General features: G+C 43.1%; 1 protein-coding gene across 14 annotated transcripts in view; it reads right to left on the bottom strand.

Annotated features, from left to right (window-relative positions):
* Positions 1-24,519, bottom strand: part of KLF12 (KLF transcription factor 12) — a 264,264-nt gene that overhangs the window by 200,165 nt on the left and 39,580 nt on the right. For 3 of the 14 annotated variants that reach the window (XM_054845333.1, XM_054844479.1, XM_054844643.1), the window contains exon 2: positions 7,408-7,513. The exons of 10 other annotated variants lie outside the window; for them this stretch is intronic. The gene's annotated coding sequence lies outside the window, so the exon portion shown is untranslated. Of the gene's footprint in view, positions 1-7,407; positions 7,514-18,451; positions 18,486-24,519 lie in introns of all 14 variants that reach the window. One more of the 14 variants, XM_054844567.1, reaches the window with a different exon arrangement.

Below are 24,519 nucleotides of genomic sequence, written 5' to 3'. Positions count from 1 at the left end.
TAATTCAATGTACTGCTTCATTCAGTACTCCAAGGGGAAATTCATCTGCCCATCTGAATACATATTTAAGTGCAAAAAAACAGAAGTAGCCTGATTTCCAAAGGTAATTTGTACTTTCCAGTCCCCTACTGAGATCACTGCAGCAGCCTGCAGGACTCACCATCTGCATGCAGTAAGCCAGTGCCATTTCATTCCGCAGACCAACATGGACAAACAACCCCCTTAACCGTGGCTCAGTAACTATTCACATTCACAGCCCAGAAACTATAACCTGAAGAATAACTTTAGCAGATAAAGTTCCTGCCAGCTGGCGGGTTAACCTCACCTACCTACGGACACCTACACCTGCGCTAGCTGCCCTTCATGGCTCTGTAGTTAAAGGAGAGAAAGCAGCAGTGCAAGGGCCTAAATCACTGCCATTTCAGTCAGTCCAGCAACCACTCTTACCGAAAGGTATTTTAAATAAAATGGTACTTAGCTGTCTACAGAGTGAAGGGTACTACAAGTTTTAAGAGCTCTGTTTTTTTTTAAAAAAGTCTTGGGTTCCTGTGTTATCCTGATCAAAACCTCCAATTTTTAAGACTTTAAAAGTCATTGTTTACAATGGAGCCAGGCAGACTTGGAAAGGCATCCCATTTTTAAAAGAGCTTGGAGAAAAAAAGAAAAAGAAAAAAAAGTAACTTGAGATAGTTAAATACTACTGTCAAACAGAAATTGGCGACACCGCCCACACTAAGCTTCCTGCATACCAAGCTGATACATAGAAGTTAATGCAAGTATACTGCTCATCAGTTACATGGACACCACCATAAAAAATTAATACAAAAATCAGAAACTAAGAACGGTAAGGAAGTCGCGTTGCTTGGTTATTAAACTAGAGAGGCAAGCACTCCAAAGAAACAATCCTGTATAGCACAGAGGAAAACACAATTTTAAAAAACCAAGGATCTTCGCCCTGGAGACCCTGGAGCTTGGCCAGGGTGCCTAGTCCCATACTGTGTCACTCCAGCAAAACCACCCAATCCCAGTTCATACTCCCACCATTCCCTTTACAAGCCAGCAAGTGGACTCATTTAATTATCTTTCAGGGAAGAGGGTGCAACACATAAGTTAATAAACAGCATTAATAAATAATTTAATAACAATAGTAGCACAAATACCAGAGGAGATTACCACCGAGGATATTTTTCAATATTCCAGGTGTAACAGAAAAACAACATAGACGTGACAGTATGGACACTGTTTTGAACGAAGCATGCCTGTGGAAAGGCTCAAAGACTTCTATACTCAAGACACCCAAAACTATTCCTGGCTAACCACCACGATCTGTAACCCCTACAAACCATCCTAACTCAGAAGAACATCAGTGACATGAACAACTACACTCACCACTTCCCTGAGGATCAAGTTCAGCAACGCGCCTGACAAGTAAAGCTTTTGTTTCTCTGTCAATTCCCTTTGGTTACTTTTTTGACTTGCGGGTAACACCTGACACAGTACATGACTTAAACTGCTTAAAGTGGTTAAACTAACCAGCGGCAGCAGAAATGCATTAGCTGAAGATGCACCTGGGGCTACACCCATCCTCAGTTTAATGCCAGGAATACACCTACCTGGTATTTTGAAATTATGAGGATGCTCCTAAAATACATTAACTACTGCAAAATATTCCTGTAATTTGATTGAATAAGAGACAGCGAATACAGCTTTTGTTGTTACAATTATACTGATTGCAAGTGGTTGCCCTTCACCTACCGTCAGCATCGCAGAGTTCCCCCGGCCCTTTCTCCCAGCTACTCCCTTCGGTCACATCAGTTCTTCTCACATTATCCAACACAGAAACGTTGCAGATGTCCAGATCTCAAGCTTCAAGTGTCCTCCCATCTCTCTCAGGTTCACAATCCCTAAGGCCACCCGTGAGACACAGCCACCACCAGACCCTGCTTCCATTGACACTTGTCCAGGCAGGGAAATCCTCCTGTCTCGACCACTGGACATCCCTTTCTGTCTCCTTTGCTGCCAGGGCAGGCTTCCAGTACATGGGTCAGCATTGCAAGGTGGCAGCCCCTCTGGCATAAGCGCGGTTGTCCCCTGGGCACACCTGGACACCTCCAGCCACACACTTCAGGGATGTGAGGCTGTAACCAGACCACCCTCTTCTCACCACAGGGAGTGAGCACTCTCACGCCCCACTGTCTTATATTCAGTGGCTTCAAAAAAGCTTAAAATTATAATCTGAAACAAGGCGATGAAGAGTTTGTAAACCCAACACTCCTCCATGACTGGTCCCACCTACCCTCATCACTCCTCTTACCACAGCTCTCGCTTCATCGTCTTCCCTGAGCTCCCTTCTTTTCGGACCGCTCATCCACCAGCACTATCCCAACAACAACCCTCTCACAGTTTCACTAAGACTGGCTTTATTCCCATTAAAAAGACAAATCCTGACTCCATCCTGCTGTTTAGTTCACCACTAACTATGAAAGATTTCAAGTTTGGGGTTTTTTTATACAAAAGATAATTATTTCATCTATATCCTAAGTTGTGCTCCTGATTATTCACTACATACAAATATTCTCTGCTCTCCATATTTTGAGCTTCCAATATTCTGAATTCACTGCTAGCAGTACAGGTGGTTGGTGCTACCTGCTCCAAGACACCAATGAAACAGAACCTATCTCACACAATGGTCTCCTATTGAAAAGGTTTTGTTACCAAAGACGAAGCAATTATAAAAGCATCACTACAGGAGCACATTTCACTTAATAACACCACCACATACCATCAAAGTACTGACAGCGATCCAGAGGCAAACAGCATATATCACTGTTGCAATATTAAGATGTTCTGAGAACAGTTTTATTAAAAGCAGAGGTAGCTGCAGCAGTCTTTGTAATAAACATAAGGAATACTGCAAACAACTGAACACTCCCACAAGTGGCAAATGTCATCATCCTAATGATAACCCCCTACAGAGTTGCATCCTGTTGAATTATCACAATTAAGATTCTGTTAAAATACCCATTACAAATATCTATTTTTAATTAACTGTAATTCAGTCTTACAATATGAAACAGGTTATGACTTGCTGATTTTTATAAGACAATGAATTAAGGATTAGAAAACAAATGTTAGTCTCTTGGGGGGGAGAAGGAAATCAAACTCATTTTAATGTACATGGAAGAAAGTAATGTAAATCAATAAAAAAAAATCATAAATTTTGGTTACATGGACCAAGTTTTATAGATAATAAAAAGTAAACCACTGAAAATAAAGCTCCCAGAAGTGTACATTTACAGTTTAAAAAAATTATTATCACAAAAATCAGTGTTACAGCCCTGAAGTTAATAGCAGAGAAAATATGGAAGTGAAAACAGCATCTACATATTGGATCAGGCTCTTCTGGATCCTTCAAGGGTTAGTTTCAAAGAAAAAAAAAATTAAATTGCATGTGGACATATGCACAAGCCCACATGGGGAATGCATATCAAAGGTTAAAATCCAAACCGCTCGCACCAGGGCTGTACTCAGCTCAGGCCTGTTCCCACCCTTGGTACCCAACCAAAGGCTTACAGCTGGGGAGGGCAAACAGGGGAAGGCTTCTGGAATTGAAGGGCCATTTCCACCAGCTGCATCTCTTCTATTCTTAGTCCCACTGATGCATTACAGTCAGATTATTTTGCTTTTCCAGCTGCATTTTCCAATCTAACATACGGAGGAAGCCCACTTTTCTCATCTCTCTTTCCCTTATCAACTGACCAAATGACAATAACACGAGATCGGCCGATGATTCATCCACCCGTCCTCTTTCACGTCCCACTGCTCACAGCAGGCATGCTAAAATACAAGTGTCAAGCAGTCAGAAAATCTCGACAGGCCCCTAATCTTTAGGGTATCAAATATGGTAAGTCGTCCTCTTGTATGGAAAAATCTCATGGACTGGGGCCAGCGGTTTAAAGGGCTTTGACAGGCAGAGAAGGATTAGAACAAGGCAGCATCATTTCAAAATGAAAAAGCAGCGAGGTCTGCCTTCCTAAGCAAATTCACTAAAAAACTACAAGCTTAACTGGAAACATCTTAACCTGCAGTATGCTAGCAAATACATTCTTTTAAACACATACTGAAAGAAATAACGTCCTATTTTTTTCCATGTTGTTTCTCTTATCAGGGCTTAAAAAGAGCCCACAAGGAAACATTACATCGAATGAGTTCACAAGGAGTGTACTATCTAAATATAGAAGCACATTTGTACTAATATCCAGGGGTGACATTCACAAACATCTTGCTACTATCATGTAAATGCCTACAAAATACATTAACATCTCCAGGCTGTACCTGGGATGCAAAAGTTTCACAGAAGCTGCTCTTGAGAAGTTTCCTGAAGACCAGTGTGCCAGCAATGGCCACAGCAGTACCAGCTTTGTCTTCTGAGCTTTTTCACGTTTCGTACCCAGCGCTCTCAGATGAGTGCCATTTCTGGGTTCAGAAAAGAAAAAGAGAAGATGTTTTCAAGATAAAAGACTGAACAGACAGTCATAACGTGCCCTCCCCTCCTCTTGAGAAGGGCAATAAAGACAAGAAGTAGTCATGTTGAGTTCTGTTATGGGGTTGGAGCAGTAGATGGTAAGGAGGATGGAGCAACACAAACCTTTACACATGATCATAAAAGCCTCTTGCAGGTGTTTGTCCTGGTTTCAGCTGAGAGGGTTAATTTTCTTCATAGTAGCTAGCATGGGGATATGTTTTGGATTTGTGCTGGAGACAGCATTGATAATATAGAGATGTTTTTATTCTATGGACCTATTGTTGAGCAGTGTTTACACAGGGCCAAGTCCTTTTCTGCTTCTCGCACTGCCCTGCCAGCGGGATGGCTGGGGGTGCACAAGAAGTTGGGAGGAGACACAGGCAGGACAGGTGACCCATACTGACCAAAGGGATATTCCATACCATTTAACATCATGCTCAGTTTATAAGAGGCTTGGGGAAGAGGAGGGACTGGGGAGGGTGGCAGCATTCGGAGTGATGGCGTTTGTCTTCCCAAGTAACCGTTACACGTGACAGAGCCCTGCTTTCCTGGAGATGGATGAACACCTGCCTGCCCATGGGAAGTGGGGAATGAATTCCTTGCTTTGCTTTGCTTGTGCATGCGGCTTTTGCTTTGCCTATTAAACTGTCTTTATCTCAACCCACGAGTTTTCTCACTTTAACTTTTCCAATTCTCTCCCCCATCCCGATGCGGGGGAGTGAGCGAGTGGCTGCGTGGTGCTCAGCTGCTGGCCGGGGTAAAACCACAACAGTGTTGAAAAGCAAGACAAGGCTCTGAGCTAGAGAAAGCTTGCTATGGACCTTAGCAGGAGACCACTGCCATGCTGCCTCTCTGGGGCTCAGCTTCCTGTCCACATCATCCTCTCCTGTCCTCCAAGCTAGACCAAGACAAAAAATCTCCTTCATAGGAGTGGGAGGCATTAACACTAAATTAAGCTAAGTTAAGGTTCAAGCAGCTGATCAACATTAGCTTGAGCTTAAGCTATGACCACCCTGGAGGCAAGGTCCAGCAGACCACAGCATCTTCTGAGCTGTTCCTAAACTGAAAGAAATTAGCCAGGGTGGGATGGCTTAGCTAGGAAAGCACCAGTCGTCCTCCTCTGCTCCTGCTAGGAGTGTGCCAGCGCAGGGTCCCTATCACCTGGCCCTCCTCTGCTTTCACAGCTTCATTTTCTCTGTTGCCACCTAAAGAGCCATCAATGAAGAATTCACACAAATCGTAAAAACCAGAATGGAGGAAACCTCAAGAGATGATCTAGTCTCTCCCTAGCAATTCACACCACTGTGATTACCTCAAAAATCATTACATCTTCATTATATCCATTATAGACAAGCTTCAAGAATGGAATCATTGCCCTGCAAAGCAAAACTGCCTGTAGCACCAAGACTCATCCTGATTCACTCTGAAGACAAAACATCTGCTTTAACTTACCATCAGGACCACAAATAGAACAAAAATAGTGTATGTGGGCTGGGAGTTTGCCAAGCGCTCTGATATTTACTGCAATTGTTCCTACAGACATCTGTAAAGTAAACATTTCTCAATGGAAAATTAGGATTAAACACCCCACAAAATATGACTAATTCCAATAAATTCTATGCCTTTTAAGGATGTTTTGCAGATCAACTATCCCAGATGATGTCTGCAAAATTTTTTAAAGATCAAAAGCAATATGAATTATCATCACAAAGTTTTAGCTGTCAAGAACAAGAGGAACCGTAAGAAAAATAAACTTTCATTCCTCAGTATGATATGAAATAATATAGTAGTCTTTTAAATGGAAAAAAACCCTCATACACAATAGCAATCAGTCCTCCAGTTTCTTAAAAAAATATTTTGTACACAAGCTTTATGATCTGTGCCCCCCAAAAACATCAAAAGGAGTGGCAAAAGACAGTTACTTCATGCAGAAGTCCATCTTCCCTTGGCTAAATCTATTTTCTGAAAGAGACAAGGCTGCTGCTAACCCCAGCCAGATGAAGTTTCTGGATATCACTGAACTCTCTAATACTGGCACATCTAGGTCATTACAAAGGTCCCTGGAGCCGATGATCTAATTGGCTGTGATCCCTAGTGAAATACAAAAGTCAGTATTTGGCCCATATATTTTATTTTATTTTTTATTTCAATGCATCTCAACTCAAGGTATGTAAAGATGAAGTGTAAATCCATACCACCAAACAGCAGGCTATATGTTAATAAAGAACAGTGGTGAATGCACCCAAAATAACACTATTCTCAACACTAAAATAAACATCTTTTTAGTACAGTAAAAAGACACATGGAAATGTAGACAACCTCAAGGTAACCACATACAGAAGGTGTTATTACTTTGTACAGCCACTTCTAAATACCTCTGCTCTCTTGGGATTTGGTGATATCTGATTAGTAAGACCCAATCACCATAATAACAGGATTTTTTTTTTTCTACTGCATACACAAAACTTGCAAACTACTTTTTTTTTTTAATATTAGAATTTGATCATACAGTGTTAATATCATTTTAGCTATAAGGATCCTAGACATTATGTATATATTTTAATTGGTAATGGCCAGACAGAATGCCTCACTCCTGTACTGCGCCATGGAGATGCACTGTCTGAAAAAGATATTAATAAATCCATTATCGTAAGCATTCATCTATACGGTGCAATTAGGTAACTTATAATTATCCTCCTTTACATGTTACAGACACATAAGAAAACAATGCTGTTAAAAGCAATAACAAACATCAATTGTGAAAGACAAGGGCAGACTAACAGGAATGGAAAGGAAATAGCAGGAAGGGAACCACAAGAAAAAGACTCAAATGCCACTGAAAAGTAGAGAAAGGAAATGAATACATGTTTACTGCAACTCACCCTACTGCATTTGCATTTTCTCTGCTTCCAGAAATGGAAATGGAGGAGTATTAATGACAGTGAAGACCATCTAGCTTGCTGCTACCATGGCAGAAATCATCAAGCCCTAGAGTGTAAAATTAGAGTTATATACAGTATCTCTTTAAAAAGACTCTGTAAAATACAGCAAATGGAAAACTATCCTTTACATTTGTTTTGCTCTGTTCATTTGTCTATGTAAGTCTAGTATTTTTTAATTGAGATTCTTTCCAAGGAAGTAGCAGATCAGTCCAGCAACTGACTGCTATTTTATGACTGTGCACTCCTACTGACTTTAAAACAGGTGTATCTGTGAATTTTTGCTTGCTTGCTCACACTCCAGTGCCCCGGCTTGGCCATTTTTAGCAACTCCTTCCTGTGTGAATGAGCTTGAGGTCAGGTTTTCTTTCACACGCCAACAGGAAGCCCTGCCACCAAAGTTGCGAACGGTGCACCAGGGAGAGGTGCAAGGTAGCGGCATGACGAAGACATACATTTTTCAGATTAATTTCTATTTAAAGCAAAAAAAACAGGAAAATAGGATAATAGATACGAGGTCTAGAAGAGAAAGGGTTTAAATGTGCCATCTAGAGTAAAGGGAAGAAGGAGAAGTCTCAGTACATGGTAGAACAAGAGGACAGGACAAAGCATCAGTAAAAGGAAGCAAAATACCATGACCTTCAAAAGCCAGGACTGCCTCCCGTAAATATCCCACGTGCAAGTTTTCTGTATGTAAATACAGGGGAGGAAGGTCTGTTGGGAGTTATGAAAATATGAGCTGAACAAGCACCTTGCAGACGGTTGACAGAAGCAGAGTGATTGAAATAAAACCCTTAAGACCGAGGGAATCAGAGGGTGCCAGAATGAAATCATTCTTCAAACTACACCTAAAAACAATCTGGATGATTTCCAAGAGAGACATATTACAACTATGAAACCCATATGATTTATTATGTGCATGAGATAAACTCTTCTTGATGTCCAATTACTGGACTACAAAGTAGGCAGAAAACCACGTGGACCACCAGCTACTCAAAGTCCTACTAGTAGCCAATTTCTAGGTACCAATACTGTATAGGACAGCTTCATGAACAATTGGTATGATGGGACAGAGCACACCCTCAGCAGGTTTGCAGGTAGTGTAAAATTCAGAGAAGCAGTCAGTACACTCAAGGAGAGCATTGCCATTCAGAGGGATCTCAGCAAGCTGGAGAAATGGTTTGGCAAGGAACATATTGTGAAGTTCAGCAAAACTAAACGGCAGGTCTTGTGCTTGGGGAGGAATAACTCCATGCCCCAGTACATGCTAGAGGCTGACCAGCTGGAAAGCAGCTTGGCAGAAAAGGAGCTGGAGGTCCTGAGGGATGAAAAGTTGATCACAAACCAGCAATGGGCCTTTGTGGCAAAGGCGGCCACCAGCATTCTGGGCTGCATTAGGAAGAGTATCACCATCAGGTTGAGGGAGGTGATCCTCCCTCTCTGCTCAGCACTGGTGGGACACATCTGGAGTGCTGGGTCCAGTGCTGGGCTCCTCAGTAGAAGACAGATATCAACACAGCAGAGGGAGTTCAGGACAGGCCACCAAGCTGGTCAGGGGCTGGAGCACATGACGCTTGTGGGCAGCTTGTGAGAGCTGGGGCTGTTCAGCCTGGAGAAGGGAAGGCTTCCAGCGGGGGGATGGGTGTGTGTGTGTGAATCTTACTGCTACCTGCAATTACCTACTGCAGTGCAAAGACAACAGAGCCCAACTTCTCTTGGGGGTGTGCAGAAACAGGACAGGAGGCAAAGGACACAACTGCAGGAAGTGAAATTCTGATTAAGGAAATCAGAAAAGGAAAAAGTTTTTATGATAAAGGTCAAACACTGCAACAGAATGCCTAGAAAGGTCACAATCTCCATCCCTGGAGATGTTCAAAACTTAATTACACAAGGGTCGGAGCAACCTCACCGACCTTTGAAGTTGGAATCAAGTTTGAGTTTGGCCCTGCTTTGAGGAGGGACTGGACCAAATGAATGACCTCCAGAGATCCCCTCCAACCTACGTTGGTCTCCCATCCTGAGTCTTCTCCTGTTTATATTAGGTTTCTCCAACCATTAAGACTTTGGCAATACAGTTTTTTGAGAATATAGGAGATCCCACTGCAGTGACACAAATTTTTAAGACCCAGAATTTAGGGAAAAAATCTGAACTAGGGAGCTTCACACAAGTTTTAGCATTCTTACAACTGGAAAGAAAAAAGAAAAAAAGAAAAAACCTCAAACTCCATTTCCCTTCTAAGCTATTAAAAAATGAATGCAATTTTTCTTCAGAACTCCTAACCATGAATATGCATATGTGTGTGTGTGTGTACAAATATATATTGTATATTTACATTTATTTGCTAATACATCTTGAAACCTGATTTGTGTTCATGACATTCTTAAGAAGTAAAAGATCCAGCAGCTTCATATTTTAAGTACTATACCACAGAAATACAGTTCACATAGTTAATTCTCACTGTTCAGGGATATTCCAGCTTTCCCATAATACAAACTGTGTTTTAAAACACAGTTCCTGTGTCACGGGTTTCCTGTTCTTCCCACGTGATGCCCACTAGCCTAACAGCAGCTTCAGCCACGGCTCACACAGACACCAGAAAAGTGACAATATGTTTTCAGCTGAAAAGACGGACCCACACTACGTCAGTGCCAAATCACATGCAACTATGTGTTGGGTTTGCGTGGCAGGGTTTTGGTAGCGGGGGGGCTACAGGGGTGGCTTCTGTGAGAAGCTGCTAGAAGCTTCCCCTATGTCTGACAGAGCCAATGCCAGCCGGCTCTAAGACGGGCCTGCCGCTGGCCAAGGCCAAGCCAATCAGCGCCTCTGTGATAACATATTTAAGAAGAAGAAAAACAGAGAGAGAGAGCTTTTGCAGCCGGAGAGAGGAGTGAGAAGATGTAAGAAACTCTGCAGACACCAAGGTCAGTGCAGAAGGAGGGGCAGGAGGAGCTCCAGGCACCGGAGCAGAGATCCCCCTGCAGCCCGTGGTGAAGACCATGGTGAAGCAGGCTGTCCCCCTGCAGCCCATGGAGGAAGGATGAGGGGGTGTAGCGATTCCACCTGCAGCCCGTGGAGGACCCCACGCCGGAGCAGGTGGAGGCACCTGAAGGAGGCTGCGGCCCGTGGGAAGCCCATGCTGGAGCAAGTTCCAGGCCGGACCGGTGGACCCGTGAAGAGGGGAGCCCACGCCAGGGCAGGTTTGCTGGCAGGACTTGTGACCCCGTGAGGGACCCCATGCTGGAGCAGTTTGCTCCTGAAGGTCTGCACCCTGTGAGAGGGACTCCATGCTGGAGCAGGGGAACGATGAGAGGAGTCCTCCCCCTGAGGATGAAGAAGCAGCAGAAACACCGTGAGATGAACTGACCGTAACCCCCATTCCCCGTCCCCCTGTGCCGCTGAGGGGGGGAAGGTTGAAGCCGGGAGTGAAGTTGAGCCCGGGAAGATGGGAGGGGTGGGGGGACGTGTTTTAAGAGTTGATTTTATTTTCTCATTCCTCTACTCTGTTTTGCCTAGTAATAAATTAGATGAATTCCCTCTCTCAGTTCGGTCTGTTTTGCTCGTGACAACAATTAGTGAGTGATCTCTCCCTGTCCTTATCTCGACCTACAAGCATTTCGTTATGCCTTTTCTCCCCTGTTTGGTGAATGAGGGGAGTGAGAAAGCGGCTCTGGTGGGCACCTGGCCTCCAGCCAGGGTCAACCCACCACAAACTACCACATACTTTTAGATTACATCTAGGGTACTTCAGTAGCTCAAATCACCTGCTCTGAGAAAGAATTTGCAAACTTTCAAGAAGTGAAAAGTATAGTAGTAATAATTCCATCAGTTGGTTGGGTTTTCTTCTTCTACACACATATGTTATGTTTATGTAACATGTTATAATCTATCAGAGTTAAAATTATCTTCCAAAAGGAAACTTCAGGTTTCGGATTTTTTATGTACAAACTAAGAATATGAATCACATGATGAAACAGAAGGAGGAACAGATTTCTGTAGTTTCCCATCATCTGTGAATGAAGCACCAGGACTCACACTGTTGATATTAATCAACTTGGACTCCACAGATTGCATTAGCAGAATTGCATATAGAATCCACAATTATTATTATTATTATTATTATACTTTGATGCTAAAGTTAGACTTCACTCAGTACTGAGGACTCAGAGGACATGTTCAGTTCCCTTTTCCCTTCAAAACTGGTGCAACCTCAGATGATACTGGAGAACGCTGACGAGTGGCATCCCTCAGGGGTTGGTACTGGGACCGGCACTGTTCAACATCTTTGTCAGTGACATGGACAATGGGATTCAGTGCACCCTCAGCAAGTTTGCTGATGACACCAAGCTGTGTGGTGTGGTCGACACGCTGGAGGGAAGGGATGCCATCCAGAGGGACCTTGACAGGCTGGAGAGGTGGGCCCGTGCAAACCGCATGACGTTCAACAAGGCCAAGTGCAAGGTCCTGCACGTGGGTCGGTGCAATCCCAAGCACAACTATAGGCTGGGCAAGGAATGGATTGAAAGCAGCCCCGAGGAGAAGGACTTGAGGATACTGGTGGATGAGAAGCTCAACATGACCCAGCAACGTGCGCTTGCAGCCCAGAAAGCCAACTGTGTCCTGGGCTGCATCAAAAGAGGTGTGACCAGCAGGTCGAGGGAGGTGATCCTGCCCCTCTACTCCGCTCTTGTGAGACCCCACCTGCAGTACTGCATCCAGCTCTGGGGGCCCCAACATAAGAAGGACATGGACCTGTTGGAGAGAGTCCAGAGGAGGGCCACGAAGCTGATCAGAGGGCTGGAGCACCTCTCCTATGAGGACAGGCTGAGACAGTTGGGGTTGTTCAGCCTGCAGAAGAGAAGGCTCTGGGGAGACCTTAGAGCAGCCTTCCAGTACCTGAAGGGGACCTACAAGACAGTTGGAGAGGGACTGTTTATCAGGGAGTGTAGTGACAGGACAAGGGGTAATGGGTTTAAACTGAAGGAGGGTCGATTTAGATTAGATATTAGGAAGAAATTCTTTACTGTGAGGGTGGCGAGGTACTGGAACAGGTCGCCCAGAGAAGCTGTGGCTGCCCCCTCCCTGGAAGTGTTCAAGGCCAGGTTGGATGGGGCTTTGGGCAACCTGGTCTAGTGGAGGGTGTCCCTGCCCATGGCAGGGGTTTTGGAACTAGATGATCTTTGAGGTCCCTTCCAACCCAAACCATTCTATGATTATATGATTCTCTCTTCTAGAACAATAATGCAGTCTCCAGGTTGTGTCTCAGTTCCAAAATACTTAATAACACTGCACTAAAACACCGGTTTTCAGCAACATCTGTAATAATTTTTCTGCAAGGGTGTAACTGATTTCATACAAAAGCAGAAAGAAGGAACACAAAGCAGACTGTGGAAAATTCTGCCTGCACTTCAACCGTAAATCATGAAGGTCACGCTTGGTTTCAGGCCGTGGGACGTATCTATCCTTGGGAAATATCTGGAAGAGAGCAAGGGAGCTCTGCCTCGGTCTGGTTCACTACGTGCACGGTGCCTCCGGGCATCTCTCCAGAGCCCCCACCGCCTTCAGTGCTCACCAGCACGGCTCTCCACGAACTACACCATCAGGTGCCCACAGCAAAAGCCCAAGGGCAAGCAACCGAACCTTCCTCCCTGCGTTGTATCACACCAGGGATACTCAGCATTCAACATTTTTGCGAAAGCAAGCAGCAGCCGAGCAACTGGCAGTGGTACTCAATGAGTAATAAGGAAAACCCCCAATAGTTCAGACCAAATATCTAGCGCTTTGTCCCAAAATCATCCTTGCACTGTAATTTCAAAGAAAAACACCTATTATTTTTTAAATGATCAAGACACATACTAAGGAGCATATACAGCTCTGGAGGAAAAAAAGCCTAACAAAAAAAAAAACAAACCACCAATCATGAAAGCAAAGCATCCTCTTTCTCAAAATATAGTCACAAGACTTAGATGTTTTAACTTTTAACGCACATTCTCCAGGGGAGGGATGGAAGGAGGGAGGATAAATACATGTTGCCTAAGAAGGCTTAATAATCCAGATTCACTGTTATACTGTTGTTCGTAAAATACAAAGCCAGTTTCACCCTCATGGATTTGGAAGTGGGAAACACAAGGGATTTAAGTTAATTATTATACTGGCAAGTCATAACAGTATTAAGAGAAGTATGACAAGCACAGTTTTACATATTAGCTTTCACTGAAAATAAGAGAAAAAACCCACAGATTTATAACACTTTTGATTATGACTACATTGTATAAATATAGCCTGAGGCAGGAAAACATACACATCGGTCTAGCTCAAATTTTTCATATCATACATTTGTAGCTAATCGTTCAAGATAATGTATTAGTAATGCTACAGACCTAGTGTTTACTTCTTCCATACACATGTGACTCGACTGCGTGAGGTGCCTGGGACACCCATTTAAGTTGGGAGTACGGGTTGTTTCAGAGCCCAGCAAAGGTTTTACTCGCTGTCTCTGAGCATCAGGTCTCTTGTTAAAAATCAGTGCTGTCACGCAATTTACCCAAAAACAGGTTTTGACTGTGGCAGTAACAGTTTCTAGATCTTGACATAGACTGAGATGTATCTAATAGATAAAAGCTGTACTTTAGAAAAACAGCTATAGGTTAATTACTTATTTTACTGCTTGCAGTCCTTAATTCATACTTGATTTAATACCCTATTTCTTTTTATAAGGTTAAAAATCAAAGCAGATCATGTCCTTCTAAGAAATAATCCAGACCCAGCACAAGTAGTCCACAACTGCAGTCCTGTGTCTCACACTGCACCACCTAGGAAACCCTTCGTGCAACCCCAGCTGCAAAGCACAACAGCAGCTCTACCAGGAGAAGACAGTCATGTTTCTTGGTGGAGGGTAGTTAATCAAAACAGACGAACCCATATAAAAGCACGGTGCCACCAGCTCTTTCCTCCTCCCTTCCCACTCTGGATTCAGCTCATTGACTCTTGGTTCATGAGAGGTTCACCACCTCTGATGTTCACCTGAATACTCTGGAGAACTAAGGTCACCAAACGGGCAAAACTACAACTGACTTTTTAAAAATAATTAATTTTCAGCCAGATCAGTGAACTGAATCTGCTTGCCCAGAAGCCAAATCAGTACTGGAGCCAGCACACAGAAGGGAGTACAAATGGAAGGAGAAGGGGAGATGGAGACCACTGTTTCTGGCACAGTGAGGTGCAGGGTTTGCTAAGTCTGTCTCATCAAAACCATATCTGGTGGACAAATGGGACAACATGACAACCGCTGACTATTACTGCAGAACTGAAATGCTTTCCAGAATTTTTACATTCTTCAATAACGGCATGAATTTTGCACAGAATTTTTAAATAATGTAAGACAACACTTACAATTTTGATTGGTGTATCACGATAGATGTCAGGAATTCATCAGCAAGAGCTGCTAGGATCATGTTCTGTGGCCTCATAATCATTTCATTTTTCCTGTAATTCTGGAATCATCTCAGGACTCATCTGTTGTTGACAGAGCTATACATTTTCTCATTAAACTTCAGTGGGATCAATCCTTAATGTAATTGCACTCCCAAAACAGTGAGTAAAACAAAGAGAACTCTCCATAAAAAGGAGATGAAGAGTCCACAGGAGTATTTTTATTTCTCAACACTCTTTCTCTTTACATTACAGACATGCTTCAAAAGAAAATTAAATTAACCCATGAGTGCTATTTAGTTGTCAGATATGATGCCAATGGGAACTTTAACAAAGACCACACAGCCAGACACAAGAGGTAGGATACACTGTGATGATTTTCTATACGTTACTTCTGTACAAGTGAATGTGTTCGAATCTTTACCTGCACGGTGTCTCACAGCAGGCAGCACAAAAGGCATATTTAAACTATGTCTTTGTTTATGGAGGCAAAAGAAAATAAAATTATAATGGAACCTCCAAAATTTGCTTGCAGGTCCAGCAAAATAGACAGAGAAGCATCATCAACCCAGCTGCTAAGCCAATGGAGCACACATTCCTACATTCATCTAGAATACTTCGGCATAGTCTCTGCAGACAACACTTTATTTGAGAAAACTGGTCCCTTAATTCAAAGTCACCACTATTACTGGGCAACACTAACTCCAGTCATATATAGACCATTAGCTTTCTTTTCTGGACAATATGCCATTTCTATTCCATAGCAGACTTCTTTGCAGATTTTATATATATATACATAAAAAACTTTTTATATTTTATATATAATTATAAATTATTATATATTTATATACCTTATTTTTGTTGAGATATCCTATGCTAAGTTTCTGCTCAGAACACATTTTTACAGCTGAGAATTATCAGTCCCTGAAGATCTGGATTTCCAGTGGAAGTATGAACGTATGAGATGGTAAAAGAAATATGGGTTTTCAGCTACTTAATATTATCAAAACCCCCTACTGTAAGAATATAAAAAGAAATGGACAGTTCAAGGTAAAACATTATCTACAATCACTTCCATACACGTCCTATCTTTATGACTGCTGGCTGCAACCTTTTTAAAGTCCTTTCACTGATAGTGCTTATCTCAGCTTTCATTTTAAAAGCTTGTTGGTTTTTTTTAACTTCTTGCAATGAAGTACCCTTCAAACTACAGATCAAACTGCTTGATTCTGACTTTGCCCCAATGATTTTTCACCACTAGCTATTCATAATCTCAACTACCTTCTAATATCAGAACACTAAGAAAAACCATTAAACTCCCTTCAATGTTTAGAAGGGATGGCTACTCAGTTTGTGGAAGCTGAGCGTTATTTGGCACCTACAAACAGACCCGAAGATCGGATCCAGTACACGGCAGCATCCACACCTGCCCCACTGCAGCTCCGAGCTTGCAGGCACCCGGTCCTCAAGCTCCAGCACCCAGAAGCCCATGATGGGGACTGTGCATGGGAAGAGGGAGGCACCTCACAGTGGGATCGAAGCCTTTACCCACACTTTTAAGAGCTGACCAGAATAGTAAACTGCTAATGCACCAAAAAAAGCTGATCTTAAACCCAAACCCTCTTCACAAGGTACCAGATCTGCAGTTCCTACATTTGGAGAACAAACATTATTCACTTGAGAAGAGCCGACAACATTTCACTCTTCTTGGCTAAAACAAAGCAGCAGCAAACAGAGAGTGGGCACCACGCTCCACAACCGTCAGGCGGTGCAGAGAGGGCTAGGCCGCTCCTCCTGGATCAGAAGGGCCCAAATCCACACTCAGCTTCTCCCAGCCAGGAACAAGAGGTTTGCTCTCCAGAAGACAGTGAGAAACAAGAGACAGCATGACCAGTCTTGTACCAAGGGTGATCCCACCTTCCCAGAGCTGTTTTATGCATTTGTATACTCCCCGGAGAAAGTCACTGAAGTCCCTCGATCAGGTCCAGCCCCATGCATACCTTGTGTGACCATCATTTGCAGACATCAGGTAGCCTTGCCTTTCTCTGAAATTAAACCAGATTCTTCTCTGGAGCTCCAAATACAGCCACCAGGGCAGTAATTTCAGAAATATATAAGAATGCACTGATTTTCAATAAGATTTAGGCGTTGCCAAACTTTCTCCCTGAAGGAAGAAGACAGACAGACCAAGCACATCACCATGCAATGACGAACGCAGCTGCACAAGAGCAGAGGACTCTCCTCCAAGTCTTCCACTACCAGGAGGGAAGCAAAGAGAGGGACATGGCACGTGGCAGCAGTTACCTTTAGGGGCAGGAGGAACAGCAGGAGTATAACCTCTTCCTGGGAAAGGAAAAGGATGGACAAAGGAAGGAAAAAGAGCACTAGAAGGACAAATAAGAGAGAGAACAGAACACACGAAATAAAAAAATGGTGGGCAAAAGGAGGAAGAACAGGATAAGTGATGGAGAGAGAGGAAATACAAAAGAAATGGTGTAAACATCTACACTCTTTCAGTACTTTTTAAAGTACTGAAAGAAACTTCAGAATACTCCTCTGAGGGAACAATGTCATTTATTTTGTTGTTTGGCTGGGTATAGTGGGGTTTTTACCTGCTTCTGTGTTTTTACAGAACCTGTTGGATCTGAAAGCTGAGCTGACTGCTGCCAAGAAGTGAAGTCATTGAGACAAGCTATGTCTATTGATTTAAAATGTTTCTAAATCACAAGAGCATCTTGCACATACATACTCATGAGCAAGAGACCACAATGGAGACACAAAAAGGTGAGTGAGCCATAAACAGAAAACATTAGACAAGTGTAAATGAGACACTAATATGAAGATATGGAAAGTCAGATATAGAAAGAAAGGAAAAAAAATCTTTTCAAAGAAATGAGAGGATCAAAAAATTTAGAGAGATGTAACGTTCAAGCTACTCAGCTGTAATGCTTGTGCTTTCCTTACTTTTACAATCTATGTATCTGGCAAGTGTCCTGTATTTATGAGCATAATAAAAAGGTGGTAGGACTAATAGGAGTATTTTCATTATATTAATATTTCTGGCTATTCTGAATTTTAGCAAACCAATAGCAAGACAGAAGGATGAGGTAACCTCCACTGTACCTATGTTCCAGCTCTGCAGGAGCACAGGAGCCCTCCTGTGCCACGCAGGCTTCTGCTGTACTTGAACAATTTCTTGAAGGCACTTTTAATTGTTGGCAACTACAGCAGCCTCAGAGGAAGGAGACAAACTGCAGCAAGAGTGAGCCGTACCATCCTAGAGGTTTTCCTGCTTTCTCCAATCCCTACCTGACCACAATTAATTAATGCTGGAGAACTGCTTTTAAAATTTTGGGCTAGTTTTATTTTCACCTCATCTAGATCTACAGCGGCACTCTGGGTCCAGCATGCTCATATTTTTTCTGCTCTCCAGCTAGCAAACATCTTTATTTCTTCCAACTTTTTGTCTGTCTTCCCACCCAGGCACATGCGCATATAATAAAAGAATCCTCTAACAATGTTAGTCTGAGTATCCATGAAGAATTTTTTTTTTCTTACCCGTTTGTGCCTCGTATCTTCCTGAAGTCCCAGCCTAAAAAAAAGTTTCAGAACAGTAATGCAACCTTTCCTCAAACCACATGACAAAGATTCTTCCTGCAACAACCCCGTCTCATTAGACATGCCAGCTTCACTTCACATCAAAAGTTGCAGGGACAGAAAAGTTACACAGTCTCAAGAAACTGCCAAGGAAAGAAGAGAAAGATGATACTGAATTGCCATTTCCAACCACTCTCCACACAGCAATAAGACATGTAAACAACTGATGGTTTGAGCACATCTTCTCCTCCAACCACCACCACTGAAGATGACGCTGCCCACTGCTGCTGAAACTGCCCTGGGCAGTGGTTACCCTCCCTTCAGACCTGATATTCCCCGTTAGGGAACAGTAGCACACTCAAACAGGCAACACACTCGAGCAGGTAGCAACCTATGATGGGGTGAGGTTGGGGTAGCAGGTTTTTGGAGTAGAAGCTGAAAAAGGTGTAGTGAAACCTAAAGTTGCCTTGCCTGGCTTGCACAGTGCTATTACAGAGCTCCACAAACACAGGAACACACTGTCTTACGTGATAATTGGTCCGCAATTTGTGCGCCTCTTACTGGTTTAGTTCAAAAGTCCTTACGTATTAGTTTGAGATGCATTTTCAAGAGCATTTCAGCCATTCAGATACATCACATTCAGAGCCAGAGTCACATTTAGTTGCCTCAGTCATTCAGACAATTTGAAAATCCTACATTATTTTTTGCCATTGTGGTCTATGTCCACCTCCCCCTAATGTTAGGCATCTAATCACCCAGATGGGGACCCAAGGTGTCCGAGACTCTCCCTACAGACAGTTTACACGGGGACAGGCATCTCTGTAGGTCACCACAGCCCACCTCCTTTGATTATAGCAGGAGCATTGTGCTGACTACACCTTTACCTGAGCACAGTGCCTCCACCAGGTGTTAAATGAAATAAGCCTAGGTCACCTTCCCTGATTGTTGTTTCAGATCCACATATACACATAAATACATATCCCTGTATAAATATATACAAATTCATATGTGTATGTACATATATGAATACATGGACTTAAGCATTCTTCAGCACAGTTGCTCTTGGCACGCTTGCACTCACACAGTAAGCTGCTCTTGCAAAGAAATTAACTGAGCCAAGTCAGGACAGACTCTTATTTCTCCCATCCACTTTTACAGAACCTCTAAGCCTTTAGTGGGTGTGTGGGTGCATCTCCCAAAACCCTTTTGCACCGGCATAGCTGGAGTCATACACAGCAAAGAAATTAATCCGATTAAGTTAAAAAAATACTAGAAAAAATAGTTGCTATCGATTGAAAACAGTGATAAAGATACGTAGTTTTGCAGATTGCTCACAAACTTGGCAGTACCTTCCTAATGATCACTTCTGCTTGCTCTCCCGAGACACCAACAGAGTCAAGACCTCGCAAGTGCCTGTTTGCAAGTGAGCCCTCCACTTTTGCAGAGTTTTAATAAGGAAAGAGTTTTTTCATTGGTATGCAGTTTTGCTTACTACCTACCAGGCTAAGTCTCCATGTGAATCTGCAAGGTAGCACAGCTCTCACACAGTTAATGCTATTACAGACATGTTTGGCGACGTGCAATCTAGCATTAGGAATTGGTCAAAAATACTGGTTTGTTTTTGTTTTTAACATAAAAAAACCTGTCACTCTGCCCTGCCATTACAGCAGACTGCACCAAGAGGAGATGAGAGGGTCCTCTGCATCCCACCTGGGTCACAGCATCATCACAGAATCATACAATGGTTTGGGTTGGAAGAGACCTCAAAGATCATCTAGTTCCAACCCCCCTGCCATGGGCAGGGACACCCTCCACTAGACCACGTTGCCCAAAGCACCATCCAACCTGGTCCTGAACACTTCCAGGGAGGGGGCATCCACAGCTTCTCTGGGCAACCTGTTCCAGTGCCTCACCACCCTCACTGGAAAGATTTTCTTTCTAACATCTAATCTAAATCGACCCTCCTTCAGTTTAAAACCATTACCCCTGGTCCTGTCACTACATGCCCATGTAAACAGTCCCTCTCCAGCTTTTCTGTAGGCTCTCTTTAGGTGCTGGAAGACTTCTATATGGTCTCCCCACAGCTTTCTCTTCTCCAGGCTGAACAACCCCAACTTTCTCAGCCTGTCCTCATAGGAGAGGTGCTCCAGCCCTCTGATCAGCTTCGTGGCCCTCCTCTGGACTCACTCCAACAGCTCAATGTCCTCCTTCTACTGTGGACCTCAGAGCTGGGTCCCCTCACATCATATTTACCAGACCTCATGCAGATAGTACTGCAAAGTCAAATTCTGTATTTCTACTTAAAATATTGGTCATGTTTTTGCAGGGCACTCTCACCATCAGGTAGCCAGATGGAATCACAGTCTGTTGAAAAGAAACAAACACAGATCAATAACTACAGAATGATTCGTGTGCTTTAAATATTGTCAAAACATGCATGAGGAAAAGGCTGGTGGACTTCACAGTGAAAGCTCGATGCACTTCAGTGCTCCTGTACAGGGAACTCGCATCCACAGGAGTTAACTACAGAGGGAGAAATATCTGCAAGCAGACAAGTAAATACATAAATAAGGATGGGGAGCATTTCGCATTCTTTCAGCCATTTATATTTAATGATCTCTATATGACACAGTCTACAGTTCTCCAATAACAGAGCCATGTAACATGTGAATGAGAACAGGAAAGCATGAACTCAGAGATCAAACCCCAACTCCCCCGGCTTTAAATTGAAAATAACAGTCCTTTCCCTATTGATTTTTTTCTCTTCTTTCATTTGTGAAAAATTGATTTTTCTCGCCTGTGTTTGCTGAAGTGTCCACACCTGCAGCTCACTGCTTGCTTTAATCTTTGCATTTGTTCATCCACAGCTCCAAGTAAGCCATGTCAAATAAGCACCTAGGAGCCTGTCCCACACTCACCATTGGCTTTATCAAGTCTCAGAAATCTCAACCCTCCTGTATTACGACCAAAAGATGAGGCAGCTACTCCTGCCTTCCCAGAGGATGCTCAGAGGCCCCTCTGGTAGCCAGAGACCCTCAGGACAAAGCCCATGTCACACATTTTTGCAGGAGACCATCTCAGAGCAGCACCAACAACCGAGGAAGATGCAACAGGAGCTCACCCTCTCTCAGCAGTTCCTGAGAAAGCAGCAGTGTAACAACCCCAGGCTTGCCACCCCTGAACACCCTCAGGAAGCCTGGCATGAAAAAAAAGGAAAACTGTGGAAGAAGAGAGAGTTTTGGGAGGTCGAGATGAAAAGGTGGAAAGTACTCACACAATAAAGCCCTCACCATGACCACCGCCCATTTCTCTTGCTCTCTCAGTGATGGATTTAACAAAGGAGCCCACACCACACTCCATCAGCCTTCTCAGTTCCTCTAAAGACAGCTGGACCAGCTGGAGAAATGCCACACAACTCCGATCCTTCAAATCCCACGGCTATAAAACTTTAAAATTGTAACATACATTTAAAATTAAAAAAAAAAAAAGTAGTAGTTTAAGAAGTTTGACTGAAAATTTCCAGTGAGAATGATTTGGGGATTGATCAATAATAATTAAAAAAAATAACTGAGGTTAAATCTGTGGTGCTTATTAAATACTAGTATTTTAGCACTGAAGAGCTAAATGGAAAAGGAGCTCTTAATTGTCAAACCAGGCCAGCCTGTGCAGCAGTATTTATGATGTGTGCACACGTCCACTTTGAACACGTATGGCTTACTTCATTTTTGATCTGAACTAAGACTTGCAGATGTGAAACGCATTAATCCACTTTGGCAATCAATCTCTTTCACGCTAAAAATAACTGCACGTAGCACAGAAAAATAGTAATTTGCATGTAATAGGCAACTGAATTTTAAGGTATCCTTCCAGTATCCTTTGAGTGTTAACTGTCCGGGGTTTCACTTAAGTCAAATTATTCTAAGCCCTTCACGACTGTCGTTATAGTTTTTCCCTGGCCCTTTGGTCCAGGCGCACAAATAACACACAAATTGTGGTTTAAGCCCACAATTATACAATTCTATGGCTCATTGATCAGACTGGCAGAAGAAAGGAGACCGAGCGATTGTGACACAATCGACAGATACACGAATTCTAAAACAAATCTAAAACTCTAATTTTCTATTCGAGATTCACTATAAGGCAACACAACCTGCTTGTAGGCTATGGGAAAATTAAAGAAGGAAATTAAGTGACCCTCCAGGTACCAAAGGGACAAAGCCCCCAGGTGAGGGGACCTGGGGCAACAGTCCTCTATATGGTTATATCCTGAAGGGACAGCATCCACACGGCACGTTGCACTGTGACTCCCACAGTGACATCCTCCAGTATACAGCAAGAGGCGATTCGTCTTTTACATAGCTATATGTCCTATTTGGTGGATTTTCTACGCAGCAGCAATTCCCAAGGAAAACAAAAAATGCGCAAGTTCTGCCACAACATTATTCATTAAAAAAAAGAAAGTGTCTCTCCCTGTGCGGAGATAAATGATTCATCGTTGTGCCCTCAGGAATATCAAGGCCAAATGAGGATGCCAGATAAAGAGACAATCACTCCACAAACCAAGTGCAGAGTAAATAAATAAAATGAGACCTCTTCCATTTCTGAGAAGAGGAAGAAGCATTTTAGTCTCTTCTAAACTTCAGAAAATTTAGCGTGCAACAAATCTTTCACTGAAGCAGTAACTGAGAACAGAGAGCTATAACACAGGACCACAACTCCGTGGCAAAAGGAGAATCTTCTACTACTCTTTATGTAGTTGAGTTGAGCTTTACTCAACGTAAGCTCTAAACTCCCAACTACCCTAATTAGAAGTCTGGTGACCCCAAGTTTCAAGTATAGTCACATGAAGAGAGACAGAAGAGCTGAACTGCCGCTGCAGATGCGTCCCTCTCTGGAGAGACCTTGCAACATGGAGGCCACCGCTGTACCACCACGTTGGCTTGGGCTATCAGCCTACCCTGGTTCCCAGGGGGGGCCATGGTGCGCACAAACCAGGTTGCTTTTGGAGGAAGCTAAACCAGAAGCCCCTCTCCAGCTGCACACCAAATGCACTCCAATCCCCAACAGGGTCATAAGGTTCCGCAATAATAACTGCTCTCATCGTTTCCATCTGCTTCTGCTGCTCCAGATCACCTGCTTGTGCACATGTAGCCTCCAATACGTAGTTAGGTGAGACAAGTCTAAATCTGGTAGTTCCAAGATTCTGCAACTACTTCAAATCCCTTTTAAAATAAACTCACACTGCATGACATAAGACATATGTTTTGCTAATATTACCAAATCAGTATTTGTTGGATCTTTCATGGTTCCCTTTACTCTCCTTGACTCCTGCTGCTTCTTTGAACGACCTTCCCCTATTTTCCATGCAGGCAGAACACTGAAGCATGTTTACAAATAATTACAAAATCATGGGAAAGGAGCTCACAGGCTGAAATACTGAAGCTGAAGAATTTGGCAGCTTTACTCCTGGGAAGTAACAGTAGATGTCCTGGGAACACATAAGGAAGACATTGCTAGACTTCACGAACATCCTCTGATCAAAAATGCAAGCATCTGATCAGCAGTACCTTTGGGCAGCAGCACATCTGAAGCCATCACCTAAGGTTCCCCTTACTGCCAAAAGGAGGGGAAGACAGGCTTCTAGAGCTGAGCACAAATCTCATGGCAATCTTCCAGGTGTGCTTGGTAAAAGGACTAGCCCAAAAAGGAAAAGTTCGGGTCAGGTCGTTGCAGGTAGGTGACCCTTGCATCAAATACCACCGTGATGAGTACCAGATTACACTATGTGAGATACTTTTCCCACCTGCAAGATTAATACTTAAATAATAGTATTTGCTTTATGGCTACAGCACTGATATACGCTGGTTTCCTATAGATTTATTGATTAAATCATCTTACTTAAAAGGACAACATTCTATATTCCTTTTATTCCTCATCTACCTTTAAAGCATTTTCTTTTTTATTTTCCATTCACCACCTCCACTATGTATCTGGAATTTACATAGAGCAATACATAGAACCTACCTCTT

Source organism: Grus americana, chromosome 1 (assembly GCF_028858705.1).
Source record: "Grus americana isolate bGruAme1 chromosome 1, bGruAme1.mat, whole genome shotgun sequence".
Classification (NCBI taxonomy): domain Eukaryota; kingdom Metazoa; phylum Chordata; class Aves; order Gruiformes; family Gruidae; genus Grus; species Grus americana.
Note: the sequence above shows the minus strand (reverse complement) of the source record. Positions and strands in the feature narration are given on the sequence as shown.